This window comes from Solanum pennellii, chromosome 1 (assembly GCF_001406875.1).
Source record: "Solanum pennellii chromosome 1, SPENNV200".
Taxonomy (NCBI): Eukaryota; Viridiplantae; Streptophyta; class Magnoliopsida; order Solanales; family Solanaceae; genus Solanum; species Solanum pennellii.
Window position 1 is genome coordinate 38,320,636 of NC_028637.1, and position 7,336 is coordinate 38,327,971.

Consider the following 7,336-nt stretch of genomic DNA (forward strand, 5'->3'; position numbering starts at 1 on the left):
CCCCCTTCCTCCCGCAGCTTGGTAATATGCTTCACATTGATCAATATCTGTTTTAGACAGTACTTTTTCCCGTAATATTTCTTCATATTTCTCCTATATTAAGGAGAGAAAAGGAGAAATCATTAAAGATATATAAAAAAACAAATTTGGTAGGAAACTACAGCAAAATACATAAGCTTTTAAGCTTAAAGGGCATGTCCTTTGTTTTCCCAGGAAAGAACTATGTTGTTGCAGCAAGATAGACTATCTGGTTTCCATGTGCATATAATAATCTATCAACATATAAAAGTTCATGTCATTCTTCTACTACCCTATCTTCAACCATAAACCATAACAAATTTTAGAAGAACACATAAATCTTCAACCATAAAGGCCACCAGCATTCAATCGAACACCATCGAGATTGTAGCACATTTACTGAGTTTCCACCTACAATTTTAAACTTTTGCAGTAGATGATATTCAACAAACAACACAAAAAATATGAAGAGAAGTTGGATTTGTATGACTTCAGAATTATTTTGCTTGAAATCATTATAGGAAGATCGATAAAAATAAAAAATGACATCCTCCTCCTACAAAATCAGGTACCATAAACACACTTATCATCTGCCTTTTTATCATTACCTTTCTATAGCTATGGGAGTACGAAGTGAATAAGCTCAAAAAGTGTACATAGCAAATGAGAAAACATCAGATGGATCTGTGAACTTTTAAATACTGCAATAAGATGCACTTCCAGAAGACAACAGATGCTAAAATTTACAGGTCATTCGTTTCTTCTAGATGCAAAAACTATAAATTTATCTATCAAAACTCAAATAAGAAGAATGTTATGTAGTTATTGGTGCCTAATTATGATTCTAAGGTATTACTATGCAGTAATCAAAGGCTGAGAACATGTCATGAAGGATCTTCCCGTGGCTTCGCCAGACTAAGCAGAAGAAGTGATTGCTCGTGGAGAGACTTGCCTTCATTTAGCTGTCAGGAATCATTAGATTGAAGCATTCAATTTATAACTTGACAACCTAAAGAATTTTAATAAGTATGATCTTTTAATCAAGAAGGATATACAAGGAAACACTATTTTGCATCTTGCTGTCTCAACTAAGCAGTAAGAGGCAAGTATCTTTGAACAAGAAACTTGCAAGTGTTGGTTGTTGCAGTTCAAGATCCATCAAATGAACAATACAAGAGTGAACAAACAAGGGACCTGCCTCGGTCTATTGTTAAGAAGGTTCACGATTTCTCGAATTATAATAAAACCAAAGATTGTCCAGGAAAAGTAAGAGACAATATTCTTGTGATAGCCATAAAGATTAAAATTATTGAAATAATGTGTTTAGGGTTTTTAAACAAACATTACCCGCCAGCCACAATTCCTCAAAGAAATTCAACATTCACAACAAGATACAAGATGAATTTTGGAAAAAGAGACGCGTCAATTCCTCAAGAATTAATATTTGAAATTTTCTCATGGCTTCATTCACCCGACTAAGTAATTCAATTGTATCAGAGTCAGATTTTGTGGATATCCATACTTGTCGTTCTAAGACCCGTTCTGGTGGAACAAAGTTCTTTCTCCATGAAAGTAATGCTTTTTACACGACTGTTTAAAAGGAACATGGAAATATCTCTGCCTCCCTATTTCAAACAATGAGATTTGATGGACTCTATAGTTGTTCAAATTCTTTGTTGGATTCAGTTAATGGTTTATTTCGCATTTGGGTACCATCATTTATGTGACTTGCTTCAATTTACAATCCCAGCACAAGGGAAGTAAGATTTCTTCTCTACTCAAATTAATATATTTTTTGGCATAAGTATTCATTAGGTTTTGAGCCACAAGAGAAGAAATACAAAGTATTTTTCTCAGCAACACTACCACAAGGGTATAGAAAACAATGGGTTTTAACTTTAGGAACAAATGAATCGTGGAGAGAGACTAAAAGCGTTCTTCCTTTTCCTACGCATCTATGCGTAATGTTTGCATTAGCGAAGTTATCTATCAGTTTGTTATCAATCAGGAGCATGTTATAGCAGCAATTGATGTCAAATCTGAAAATTTCGAAATTATTACATTGTGGAATGCATTTCACTGGGTGGTTACTTACGAGTTGTTAGAGGTGAATGATAAATTAGGGGTTATATATCATGGGTGTTGGATAGATGGATTCTTTGACTTATGGATTTTCAAGAAGACTCAGGAAAAAGAATGGCATAGACATATGATTCGATTTCCTTCAATGTGGAAAAACGTAGTGTCTAGACCTACATCATCCTACATGTCCCGTGATGCGGAGATTGTATTCGTGCTTAACTTATATTCAGTTGCTTTATGTTCGTGTTATGATGTCAATACAAAAATTAGGAGAGAATTAGGAATCAAGCAGCTTCCTGAGAAGACCAATATCAAAGGCATTTATATAGTTATATAGAAAGACTAGTCATGTAGAGGCGTTAGTTTGTTCTGTATGCACTTTGGCATGTGAGTAGTTGAAACAAAGCTTATATTGTCAAATTGTAATATAAGATGGAAAACATGACTCTCTTTGAGTAATTTTTTACTTGTCCTTGGGATGATCTGTATGTCGAAATTGAGAGTTTTTTTTGTGATTGGGCGAACATTCCTGGACTTGCAATCATATTGCACAATCATACTCTGAGTTCAGGGGACGCCAATGATAATGTCTCTCCCGCTTTCTTTTTGGATTCTATTCTAAAATCCACAAATCCAAGTATCTAATATATCATAACAGTATATTGACTCATGAGATGCATTCCACAATACAATGACATATGTTGAATATGTATGGATGGTATGAACACATTCTCTGTGCATTGCCTCTACATTAAATCCTGTTGATCTCGAAAGTTTGATGTTATGGTTCCATTTTCAATTACTAAGGGAGTATCTTTTTGAATCCAGGTGCATATGAGGAACTCTATTGCACGCGATCATATGGATAATTTTTGTCCGTTTGATCTCATAGGGTTATTAACAAAAAAGTTAAACTTGGAGCAGAGTGTATAAAATATTTGACGTTCAGTGCACAATGTATGTACAGAGGTATTTGACATAACAGCAGGGGTTATATACCTGACTATCTGTTAATGGACTAATTATACGACTAGTTAAATGAATTGAATAAAAGAAAGCTTGACGGTGTAGTGTTCAATCCAATTTCCTTTATTAAGAAAGAGTGTACTCCCAAAACTGGCATTGTTTTTTCAATTATTTGCACCTGATTTGCAGTTGTGATACTGAAAATGCGTAAAGATATCTGATAATAAAATAGAAAAAACAGTACTAACAATGTCATCCAGTATGTTACAAATTTATCCAAAGGGAACAGACTTTCTACATTTGATAACAATGAGTTTACTGCTTCACTTCAAACACTTGCAATATATTTAGAATGTAATTTCTTTTGCCACAACTTTGTTTTGTCATAGCGTTACTACATGAATGAACTTGCGTGAACAAAATCTTGTCGTAAAATGAAACAGTTGTTGTAAGGTCATCAACAAGATATTTGACATATAAGCACTCATTAAATACCTTCCAGTTTGATTAGAACTACCCAAAGGGAAATAGACTTTCAGCATAACTAACTATAAATGTCTATGATATCGTTTTTCTAAGAAAGCCCCTTTATTTTTAATTCCCTCCAGTTTTTTCTTGTGAAATCATAACACAAACTACATAAATCACCTGAGTTCACGACAAATACAATCTCCTCATCAAAGAATAATGCAAATCTAGGCTCTCTAGTGTTCCATATCGAGGGAACCACAATTATATGTTTTTCCCATTCTCTTTTTGGATTCTTTTCTAAAATCAATATGTTAAAGTATCCACTTACCCATTTTCTGTATCTGTGACCCCTAATTTACCATTCACCTCTGTCATTGGTAATAGTACACGAATTCAATTGCATTCCACAATGCAATATTTTCGATTTGTTCAGATTTAGCAGCAAATGCAATTATAGATATATAATCGGCCATAGCAAATTGATAGATGACTCCACTAATGCAAACATTGGGCATACAATACGGAATACAAGGAAAAATGTTGTGAGTGTCTTTCCATGATTTGTCTACGCTTAAAGTGAAAACCCAGTACTTTGTGTGCCTTTCTCGAGGATGATATGTTATCTGGAGAACTTTGTATTGGTTTTCTTCAGACTCAAACTTAATGAAAAAGTATTCCAACATTTACCTTCATTTGGGTTGGGCAGAAAGGTTACTTGTTTTGTGCTGGGATTGAAATTTGCAGCAGGTCATATATATAATGGTTCCCAACCACAAAAAAAAACATTAAAACAATTCAAATGAGAATCTGCAGGGTTACCGTTGTAAATATTGTCAACTTGAAGAATGGAGGTAGAGGCAGAGGCTTTTCTATCTTTCTTTTCCTTTGCGGTGTAATAAACTCCTTCTCCATGGAAAAGTAATTTTGTCCCACATTTATGGATATCCAAAAAAGCTGAATCGGATAGCATTGAATTACAGAATGTGGAAACGCATTAAAGAATTGATTTTTTTTCTTGTTTAAAATCGTAAAAAAAATATATTTGCAAAGGAATTTAAATTATTATCTTTTAAAACCCTAAACACATTTTTTTAAATTTTACTACAGTTAGGAGCAGACAAATGTTACAATCACAATTCATAAGATGCACAACCTTTGGAGATTGGAGAGGAAAATTGATAATCATGATGCAGAATTTGAGGATATCGTAAGAATAGCCGTTTTATGTAGTATTAGTCTCGCTTTGAATATTTTATGTTATATAAAAATATGTTGTATGTTTGTCATTTCTCAAGTGAAAAAATAGTACTCTTGAGTCAGGGGCGGAGCTACTGTATAAAAAGCGGGTTCGAATGAATCTACTGGCTTTGCCGTAGACCCTATATTCGTATTGAAATATCAAAAACAAAGTGCACATACATTTCCTGCGAACGCATAAGCATTGGAATGCCGATGGCCCAGTGATTTTTGCACACCATGCGGATTTCTTCTACCAGCGCGTCGTGGGTTCTCAAAATCTATTGTGGTCACTTTGTTTTTAGAATTAGTTTTTTTAATCTTACAAGATTAAAATATTTTATATAAATAGAAAAAATAGTGTTTGTGTCCTATTCTAAATGAAAAACCTTTCAGCCAAATTTATTTCCAAAAGTTAGGCTTCTAACTTTTATTTTTAATTTGGTTGCTACTATCCGATCTCTGTCCTCCGGTATGTACTATGCACTCTTGTCTCTTCTTTTTCATTTTTTTTCTTGTTTCTTTATTTGTACCCTATATAATTATCAATTCAAAGTTAATTTTTAATCTTTGATTCTAGGGTTATTCTACCATATTGATAATTGATTATCTTATAATAATTCTTCTTTGCTCTTCAAAATATTAACTTTTGAAGAAAATAATGGTTCTAGGTGATAATGAAACTAATATAATGTATGTTTTATGCAATATTAATGATGAATTTAATAATTTTAATCTCACTTAGAACAATGTTAAAGATTACAGTAAAAATGTTCAATATTTTATATTAAAAATTATTCACATTTTATAAAAAAATATTTCAAAATTTTAAATTAAATTACTCAATTCTTCATATTATTAAATTAAGTTTTACAATAATAACATCTAAGATAATGTTTTCAAACATGACTAATATCTCATTAACATAATTTGTGTTTTTGTGAATTTTAAGATTCAAATCATCGTGTTTTTAGTATATTAAATACTTGCATATTTATTCATTAATTTGACAGTTGACTTTAGGTTAAGATCATTGTCCTTTTTAGAAATTTAGAACCCACATGCCTGAAATCTTGTCTCTGCCTTTGCTCTAAGTTACCTAAAAGCATTTATGTTTTCTTCTTGTTTCTACCTTGAGAATTTCAACACTTCAAACTTGCAGAAAAACTGGTATTTCAACTAAAAAATGGGATCAAAATTTGCAGAAAATCTGGTTTGAGAAATAACAAAATACTACGGTATTGGAAATGCCAAAACTTTTTCAATGGCTATTTCTTTTACCTTATTTGTGAGGCTATGGAAGAAGAGTTCGAAAAGCCAAAACTTTTTCAAAACATGAATATATTTAGATCATTCAATTGAACGATATGTGAGGGTATTAAAGTCAAAAATACAGTCTTGAATTTATTCAAGTCAAAATCATTTGTGAAATCTGTAGTTACTGAGTGTGAAAATATTTTTGTACAGGCCATCTTTCACCAAAGATGGAAGAAACATGAGAAAGAGTCTATGGTATCAGAAAATCTAGTATCCAGCACGCCCGAACCAACAACAGCATCTGCTGAAACTTTTATTCTATGACTGGTCCTGTTTCTCCTTTCTCCCCAGCTTAGGAGAATTTTTGTCCGAGATGGAAGTTTGATCACCTGAACTGCTTCTTTTGTCGATCTGGAAAAAGTAGACAGGGTCAAGTATTTACTCTTAATTGTATACGTGAAAAGAGAATATCACCTTCGTGAAACTACATCACTCTTAACAGGGCCTTTGGATGAATCCATTTATACAAAACAAACTCTAGCGGAATCAGGATTTTGACAAAGCGTGTCCAAGTGCTAAAGTTTATCTGCTCTTCTTAAAAAGTGGGAAAAGAAAATTGCTACTAGTAAAATTCGAACACGCACACTCTTTAAATTTATGTATCATTATTCTTTCAAGGAGCTTGAAACCACTAGATTACATCATATTGTTGTGTCAAGGGTGTCCAAAATATATTATTTAACCACTTAATTTATGATTTTACTTGCGTATAATATTCTGACCAACGGTGTCCAATTGGACACCCTGACACAACTGTGGCTATGCCACTGTCTATATATACCCTTCATTTATCTATTTTGCTAAAAATCCCCTCTTATTACATATGCCCTTTTACTACTAGATTAAGAAAAACTTTTTGACAATTAAACATTACGATGAATGAAAAAGACGTGCAAACAGACAACATTTCTCGTCTGGTTCATATAATCTATTATGATGCAACATAAGTTACAGGTGAAAGGATGTACAAGCACTCACGATGCCTTCCCATTTGAACAAAATTACCTTCAGGGACGAGAGTTTCGACATAACTATAAAAGCCTCTGATGTAGTTTTCCTTAGGAAGTCCCATGATTTTTAATTCCCTCCAACTCTTTCATGTGACATCATAATAAAAACAAGCACCAAATTTTAAGATGACAACGAATACAATCACCCAATCATGGGCCATGAATGATGATACAAATCTAGGTGTTGTAGTATTCCATATTAGGGCCAATGATATGTCTCTCCCATTTACTTTGTG